Here is a 9,974-nt window from a genome sequence, read left to right as displayed (position 1 = left end):
CCCCCAGTCAATTGAATTCACTGAACTGGCTTTCACAATGAAAAAAAGCAAATGTTTGGGATGGAACCCTTTCATCAGTGCAGCAGAACACCAGCATTGCAAATAAACATTTTGATCAAACATTTCATCACATAGATTGTGTTTGCCCATAAAAGCACTTGGGCACCTACATGTACTGGTTTTTTCCTTCCCAAAATATTTGCTTGGAAGTTTCTCAGCACAGTCGAGGGCTCCAATTTTTTTTTTTTATTATTTCTTTGTGTGTGTGTGTGTGTGTGTCTTTTTAAAGCATGAGCCATCCAGATTCTATGTCATTATTAATGCTTTTTTATTTGACTATGGCCAATGGTACATGATGACCAATATTTCACATTGAATGAATGAAGTATACCTTTTCATTATGTTCTCTGATTTATTTCCTAACTTGCCAGGGTGAAACTCATGGTCCCAACTCTGCATCTGTTGCTGTCCTCTTAGGTGGTTTTATCATCTTGATTCTCATACTTATTCATTAAAACTATTCTTTTATATTATGTTTTAGACTCCAGAATTCAAAGAAAAATAAGCTATGGTCACCTCTTCCAAGGTGCTCAAAACCTAGAGGAAGACAGAAATGAAAAAATAGGAGATGATTTCATCATATTATGAAAAATTCTGTCATTAAGATACATCCTACTTATAAGGAAGCACAGAAGATTAAGTTCCCCAACATGCCAGGGAATGACATAAGGTCAGAAGGAATGAGGACAGAAGAAGCAATAATGTAGCCAGGCTTTACAGTGTAAAGTTTTATCAAGATAGTACAAACTGATTAATTGTCAAGAGGGAAGAGCATGTGCAAAAATCTCTGTTTTAGTCAGCTTTTTCACTGCTATGACTACATGACAGGACCAGCACAACTGTAGAGGAGGAAGAGTTTATTTGAGGGCTTGTGCTTTCAGCGGTTAGTCCATAGAAGGCAGGCTTCATTCCTCAGGGCGTGAGGTGAGGCTGGACATCATGGTGGTAGAGGGCGGCAGAGGGTAGTACCTCATATCGTGACCAAAGAGCAGAGAAAGACTTAACTTGCCAGATACAAATGTATACCCAAAAGTCATACCCCAATTCCCATCTCCTCTAGCCACACCCTACCACTTCAGTTACCACTTAGTTAATCCCTAAAGGGAATTAATTCACTGACTGGGTTAAGACTCTCACAACAAAATCATTTCTCCTCTGAACCTTATTGCATTGTCTCACCCATGAGCTTTGTGGGGGGGGGGCGGTCCCTCACATTCAATCCATAACAATCTCCTTGCAAGAAAGAGCAAGGCACATCAGAAGAAGCAGAAAGACTTTGCAAAACGGGAGCATGAGTAGACATAAGACCAGGAATGTGGACTCTTCCTGGATTTTTAAAAGACATGTCTGTCCTTCTGAGGAGTTTTGGCTTTATTCTGTAGGAAGTTCGGTGATTTTGGATGTGTTGGAGAAGGATTTGGGTTTTAGAAAGATATATCTGGCTATAAGTTCCGTGGGAGTTGAATTGGCAGAGAAAAAGACAGGGCTTAGAAACCACTTATAAAGCTATTAAAGTAGTAAAAGCAAAAGATGATGAGAGTCTGAGACAAGGTAGAGACAATAAGAATGTGGAGGAGTGTATGATTGCAAATGTTACCTAGGACACAGAGTGGAGAGAGATGGGAGGTGAGGAAGTTGAGGTTGATTCCTGGATTTCTACATCTTACTGTGAGACACAGAAATCTGACAAGCACACACAGATTAGACATCTCTTAAAACATGTTATAAGTATACAATGCACTAAGAATTCCTAAGCAAACTGCACTATTAAATGTTTAACCATTTATGAATTTGTTATTAATATTTTATTATTGTGTTCTTAATAGAACATGAGGAAAGAAAGCCTCAAAGCAATTTCCAGAAAATCTACTTGCCATAGTCTATTAATTTCTTGAGAAGAAGTGTGCACATACAGAATTTTATCCCAAACATCATAGGAAGTAAGACTGCAACTTAATCATTTCTTTGCATTGTGGTGGTATTAGTGTTTTGATTTTTAACTGTTTTATTGTTAAATATATTAAAAAATATAATATGTTGAAGTTTTAAAAGGTAACCATAAAACAAGTTTCCTTATCTGGCTCTAAAAAATGAAGTATGACCAATACTTTAAAGACATGTATGGGTTTTCATTGATCTCATCACCTTCTCCCAAACTTTTTCACTCTCTGGTAACTTAAAATTTTGATTTTTTGGAGTTAGTTATCTTCTTACCTTTTGATTTGGTTTTCAGCCACACACACACACACACACTTAATCAGTAGTGATCATTTTGCATATACAGTCATGATCATTTACTAATGAATTACATTTTTTAAGGGATGTGACATTAGGCAATTTACTTGTTGGGTAAGCATCATAAAATTTACATACAAAAGCTTAGATTGTATAGCCTACTATACACCTAGGCTATATTGTATAGCATAGTTTAATTTTTTTAAGTATTTTGTTAAAAAAAATTAGACACAAACATGTACATCAGCCAAGGACTGCCCAGGGTCAGGATTATCAATACCACTGTCTTCCACCTCCACAAATTGTCTCATTGGAAGGTATTGAGGAGCAATAATCACATGAAGCTGTCATTCCCTATTATAACAATGCTTTCTTTTGGAATCTCTCCTGAAGGACTTACCTAAGCCTGTTTCATGGCGAACTTTTTTAAATAAGTGGGAAGACTACATTCTATTAACGAGTACAAAAATATATAAACCAGTAACATTGTCATTTGTTACCATTACCAAGTATTGGGTATTGTACATAATTATGTATGCCATACTTGTATACAACTGGTAGCGCAGCAGGTTTGTTTATACCAGCATTACCACAAACTCATGAGTAATGCATTGCACTACCACCTTACTACAGCTACATCACTGGATGACAGGAAAGTTTTAGCTCTATCATAAATTTATAGGACCATGGTCATATATATAATTATCATTGACCAAAATATTCTGCAGAGAATGAATATGAATTAAATCTTATTTATGTAATTCTGTTATTTCTTTTTCTTTTTGCCAAACAATATATTAATGAGATAGTTATAGATAATATTTACTCTTTGACTCCAGCATAGCATTGTCATTATAAACATATCCTGGGTTTTGCATCCATTCTCCTGTGGACTGGTCTATTAGGAACATTCCTGCTTTGAACATTCTTGAGCATGTCTCCTTATGTATTTGTACATGAAAATAGCTAATCAGCATTCTTTTGCTTAAAATATTTGCCTATGATATATATTTATGTTCTCTCAATTTTAAAGATTTGGGATTCCTCATATTTTAGAAGCAGTTTGTATTAACTCTAAGTATAATATTTGCATTTGCATATAACTCTTAACAGTAGCAGTTATATATAAATACACACATAAATATATAGATTGTCTCCATATACATATATAGATTTCTACTACCTGATAAGTTTATTAAATATTGAGAGAAGGATTACTATCAACTAGAATTGGAGAGTTGCTACTATGAGAAGGAAGGAAAGCTAATGTTACAATTAGGGGAAAAATGGAATTCGATTGATATGACATTTATACTAAGAAACAAATAAAGAACACCAGGGAGGAGGACAGTATAAGCACGAGTATCACATATGGAAATTGTAGCATATGACTTAAGAAGCAGGGATTACTGGAAGAAATTGGAGCCCTGTCTGGAGAAAGAAGAAAAAAAGGTAGTACAAAGGACATGGCAAGTTTCTGAAGAAGTCTTAATAGTGAAGAATATTCTATCTCTGGAAGACTGCCTGGGAATGCATATATCCAGGGAACCAGAATGTGACAATGGACAAAGGATGGCACACTAGGCTAAAAATGCATTGGACCCTAAGGTTAAGTGGAAATTACTGTGATCATGAATCACTAGCACCTTAGAAGAGTCGTGGGGTGATGAATTTGGGCTGGCCTACATTAATATGTGTAGTAGATGTGTTTTTCTTTGACCAGCACCACCATGCTTCTTCCTTTCGTGAATGCTCATTCTTGGGACTTGAACACTGCCTCTGGCTTCACAAGACCCTTGCATCCCTGCCAACCAGTGCACATCCCTCTGTTTAGAGGATATTTTAATTTTCCTATTCCCAAAGAAAAGTTGCAGTCATCCTCAATGAGAAATTTTCATCTATGTGTCTCGGTTTTAATCAAAGTGTAGAATCACTTTTGGAAGTAAACTTTTATTGTGTTGACTTCTTTTGATGGAACATTTTGTTGAAGAGTTTGTAGAGACCAAAAGAGTAAGCAGCAATAAACACAATGACATAAGTCAAGATGCCATCAGAGAGGTGGAAAGCTACCTTCATTGCATGACATTTTTGTCTCCTGAGGATATGGAGCTCAGTCAACATAGGAAAAAGTTTTCAGAAGACAAAGGCATGTTGCAAATGAATTATTAAATTGGGAACACTTTTAATAGAGTCATTCTTAGTATTATGTAATTTTATTATGAGTATCTTCAAATTTTTTAACCTACCCAAAACTCTAGCATTTCTGAATATATTGAAAGTACCAGATGTTTGAGGACCTCAGCAGTAGATACACGTTCTGGTAGTGTGCTGAACATATCCAATTTAGTGAACAAAGGCACACAGGCAGTGTTAAATATCTTTTATATGAGTGAATGTTGTCCCTTGCCTTGAGGAGGGCCATCTGATAAACCTATTTGGATTAACTTAAGGCTGACATATGTTGATAATGTTTAGTTAGTACTTAAATGTTTAGCAGATACTTGCAAAGCTTATCACAAAGAATTCTATTCAGGTAGTGAGAAATTTCAGACAAAGACACGAAACCCACAGAGAAACCACTAGGAATGGAGATAATACATTAATTCAGCCTACTTCCTAAAACAAAACAAAAAAAAATCAAAGGCATGAAGGTTAAAAGGAAAAACATGTAGCGGAACTTATTTCATCCATTTCTTAAATAATATTAAGTATACTAAGGACAGAAACTAGCTGAATGGAAGGATAGTAACAATAAATGTAGTAAATAAGGAAAAGTTGTAATATATTTAAAGGTGTTAGGTATTTTGAAAAAGTATTTAGAGGAAGAAAAGGAGTTCAAGAAACCAAAATAAAGAAAAGCTTTAAAAAAATCCCTTTGTTGAACCTCTGAGCCAGGAGTTCCTAAGCATCTGCTTTGTCCTCAACACTTGGAATCTAAAGACAAATTAGACATGGCCCTATTTAGTCTAGTGGACATACATGAATGATAGAAAGAGACAAGCTCTTGTTTTGTAAGTGCTCTAATAAAATGGGTAAGGGTGCTTTGGGGACTCCCAACAATGGTAAACAATTCAGGGAGTCTTTAGGGACAAGAAAACATTTGCACTGGATCCTAAGAACTGGGTATGATTTAATCAACAGTGATGAAGAGGAGAGAAGAAACATTCCAGGCGCAGACACAGCTAATGCAGCAGTATGCATGTATGAGAGAACAACAATTTGAAGAGAGGTGAAAAGCTGTGGTAGCCAAGGCATAATTAAACAGGGAGCAAACTAGGGGTATGTGGCTAGGACGGGTGGAGTGAGGGAGTCGCTTTGTAGGCAGTAGGTCTGGAAAGGAGCCAGTCTTCCCAACACACATTAATAGTTTCTACATACACTGCGTACATTTCTATGCTGCCCTGTGTTTTGATCATATGAAACAGCAAACTTAAAAGGGCTGTGAAACAAAGTAGTGTACTTTTGTTTTCACCATGGGTGTGCTTGGTGTTACATAGACCCAGAGTATAAAAACCAAGCTTACAAAACAGATAAAATAGGATGTGATTATTTTGTGAACAAGGGGATTTTTAAGTTTATAAAAGGACTTATGTTCTTAGTCCTCAAATACAAAACTAGTGCCTAAGCTTGCCAACTGCCTGGATGTGTCAGGAATCGCCTGAAATGGAGCTATTCTTGAAACGCTTCTGACTCCTCTGTAAGAAAATTTTCTTCTGTTTTGTTTATAAAGTTTAAGTTCAGTATATACAGAACTTAAAAACATTTCTCTGTAAGACGTGAGTTTGTATTTCCACTATGGTTTTTAGTAAACATTGTAAGTTTAGCTTCCAGCCAGCATGCCCTCCCTTCCCTTATCAATAAACAATCTGAAAGGCTGAAAGGAAAGGAATCACTCAAATCAAAGTAAGCACTCAAATCAGAACAGACCAGAGCTGCAGCTGGGAGGGGGGGCGGGGCTCTGGATCCATAGGGAACATTACTGGGAGCACTCCTATCAAAGATTACTGGAAATTAGCAGGGGTGAGAAGAACCAGAAACACGTGGATGGTAATGTGTCTTGACCTCAGTGGGAGTAAATGAGATAACTGCACTCTCATAATAGGTGTATGATGCTCCAAAAATCTCCTAAGTGGCATCTGTGTTTGGAAACTTAGTTAACCAAAGCTCATAAGTTACTGTCTTTATCAGTTGTTATTCTTTCCTGTTTGAATTTGTAGTGAACCAGTTTTTCCTTGCTTCTTCCTTCCTTTCTCTATATCTCCCTTTCTTCCTTGATTTCTTCCATCCTTCCTCTCTCTCTTTATTCTCTTCCTCTCTCCTCCTTCCTTCCATTCTTCCTTAAAAATAACACATCCAAGTTTAGATGGATGGGTTTTAGAAATAATCTTCTGTATGTATATTTACTTCCATTCCTCTCTGTGATACTATTCTTTATGCCTTAATTTGTGAAAGGCTCAGAGTTTAATATTTGAATTGGTAGATATTAAAACTTTAAAATTAATCTATATCAGTAAGTCTATAAATACATAAGCAATTTACCTTACTTACCAAGTATCCATGTTCTTCTACAACAAACTGTATTTGTGCATGGATTTTCAATATCTAATGTTAACATGTTAATAATGGCAAAAGACTGAATGTTTACCTCTTAATACAGGGGGGGAAAAGACTGGGTTTGTCTCTGTGTCCTCTTTTCTGTATGATTTGTCTGTAAGTCTATTTTGGTGCCAATATCATGGTGTGTTATCTATTCTCAAAACTTCTAATAAATACTTTACCACAGTTCTCAGCCAATAGAATGTGGCAAGAAAATTAATAAGAATACAAAATATACAATTACAAATTTTTATCCAAAAATTATATGACTGCATAGAAAATCCTAAGGAGTATTGTATTAAACAACAAAAACAATAAAACTTAGTGGAAAAACAATTAAATTCAGCAAGATAGTAGCATATAGGAGTGATATTTTAATATCAATTGTACTTTTATATTTCCATACGTTAGTAACACAAAATTGAAAAATGAAATTAAAACTCTGATCATTTATAATGACATCAGAAGATTAGATATTTAGGAATATATTAAACAAAACATGGTGCGAAACCTCTGAATTTAACATTAATAAACATTGCTGAAAGCCATTAGAGAATTTTGAAATATACCAAGAGATATGCCATTTTCAAGAACTTAAAGACTTAGAATATCAAAATGTTCATCATTGCTAAATCAGTCAATGTATTTAATAAATATCAATCAAAATTCCAGGAAGCAATTTTTGTTTAAAACTAATGAGGTGATTGTTAAAATCATATATGAAAGTAAAGGATCTAGTTAAAACAATTAAAAAAACAAAACAAAGTTGGAAGATACACACTATCTGATTTTAAGACTTATTATTTAAAGCTGCTGTTTTGTATTAACATAATAGTAATCCTATAGATCAATAGAACAGGGTAGGAATTACATAAAGGAACCTGCAGGTTTATGGTCAAATAGTTTCTGACAAAGGTACCAGTTAAAATGCTCACCATCGCTAGCAATCAGAGAAATTCAAATTAAAACTACTCTAAGATACCATCTCACTCCGGTAAGAATGGCAACCATTATGAAGTCAAACAACAAGTGCTGGCGAGGATGCGGGGAAAAAGGTACACTCATACATTACTGGTGGACTGCAAATTGGTGCAGCCAATTTGGAAAGCAGTGTGGAGATTCTTGGAAAACTGGAAATGGAACCATCATTTGACCCAGCTATTCCCCTTCTCGGACTATACTCAAAAGACCTAAAAATGGCATACTGCAGGGACACAGCCACATCAATGTTTACAGCAGCACAATTCACAATAGCTAGACTGTAGAGCCAACCTAGATGCCCTTCAATAGATGAATGGATAAAAAAATATGCATTTATACACAATGGAATATTATTCAGCACTAAAAAAATAACAAGATCATGGCATTTACAGGGACATGGATGGCATTAGAGCAGATTATGCTAAGTGAAGTTAGCCAATCCCAAAAAAACAAATGCCGAATGTCTCCTCTGATATAAGGGAGGTGACTCAAAATGGGGTAGGGAGGAAGAGCATGAGAAGAAAATTACCTCTAGATAAGGAAGAGAGGTGGTAGGGAAAGGGAGGGTGAATGGGAATTGCATGGAAGAGAGAAGGAGACCCCCTTCGTTATACAGAATACAGGTATGACAATGTGAGGGGGAAAAAAAGAAGCAGTGGGTCACATTAGATTGGGTAGAGAGAAGTGATGGGAGGGGAGCAGAAGGGAAGGGGGGAATGGAAGGACAGCAGAATAAAATAGACATTATTATTGCTGTGGGTATATAGGTGACTGCATGACCAATGTGATTCTGCAACCTGTACACTCAGAAAAATGATAAATTATATCCCATCTGATTCAAATGTATGATATGTCAAGATCATTGTACTGTCATGTGTAACTAATTAAAACAAATAAAAAAAATTAAAAAGATACCAGTTCAATTCAAAGAAAGAAAAAGTCTCTTTAGCAAATATGCCCAAACAACTGGATATTCCTATTTAAACAAATAAACCTCAATTGTCAACACATGCCCACAGAATTTAATTTGAAACAAACCATAGACCTGAATATAAAATTTGAAACTTTAAACTTTCAGAAGTAAAAGTGAGAAAACCTTCATGACCTTACTACAGACAAGGATTTATTAGATAAGATAGGAAATAAAGTTACCAAGGAAGAAAACTAGGAATAACAATCTTCACCAACATTAAAACCTTATCTTCAAATGACAGGGTTAGAAAACTTAAAAGGCAATTAATTGATGGGTAGTAAGTTCTGTGATACACACATCCAAGTCATATAAAGAGTCATTATGATTCAATAATTAAGAATTTAACCAATACAATGACACAACTGACACTAGTTTATTTCACTTAGAATGATGCTCTCTATTTTCATCCATTTACCAGGAAATGCCATAATTTCATTCTTATTTTTAGTTGAGTAGAACTTCAATGTTTATAAGCACCACGTCTTCTTAAGCTATTCATTTATCAATGGGGCACCTAGGTTGATTCCATAATTTAGCTATTGTGAATTGGGTTGCTATAATCGTTGAAGTGGCTGTGTCACTGTAGTATGCTGATGTTAACTCTTTTAGAAAAGTACCAATGAGTGGGATAGCTGGATCATATGGTGGTCCCATCCCTCGTTGTTTCGAGCAAAGTCCACACTGCTTTCCAGAGATGTTGTATTAGTCTGTAATCTCCCCCCAACAATGTAGAAGTGTATGTTTTTCTCCACACTCTCACAAACATTTATTGTTGTTTATATTCTTAATCATTGCCATTATCACTGGAGTGAGATAAAATCTTAGTATAATTTTGATTTGTATTTCTCTGCTTCCTAGATGTGTTGAACATTTCTCATGTATTTGTTGGCAATTTGTAGCTCTTCTTTGAGAATTTTCTGTTTAGTTTTTTCCAATTTATTGATTTGGTTTGGTTTGGTTTTGCTTTTTGTTTTGTTTGTCGTTGTTATTGCTTTGGTGTTTTTTGAGTTCTTTATATATTCTGGATATTAATCCCCTATCAGAGGAGTAACTTGCAAAGATTTTCTCCCTTTCTGTAGGCTCTCTCTTCATTATTTTAGTCATTCCCATTGCTGTGCAGAAGCTCTTT

This window comes from Marmota marmota, unplaced genomic scaffold (genome assembly GCF_001458135.2).
Source record: "Marmota marmota marmota unplaced genomic scaffold, marMar, whole genome shotgun sequence".
Lineage (NCBI taxonomy): Eukaryota > Metazoa > Chordata > Mammalia > Rodentia > Sciuridae > Marmota > Marmota marmota.
Note: the sequence above shows the minus strand (reverse complement) of the source record.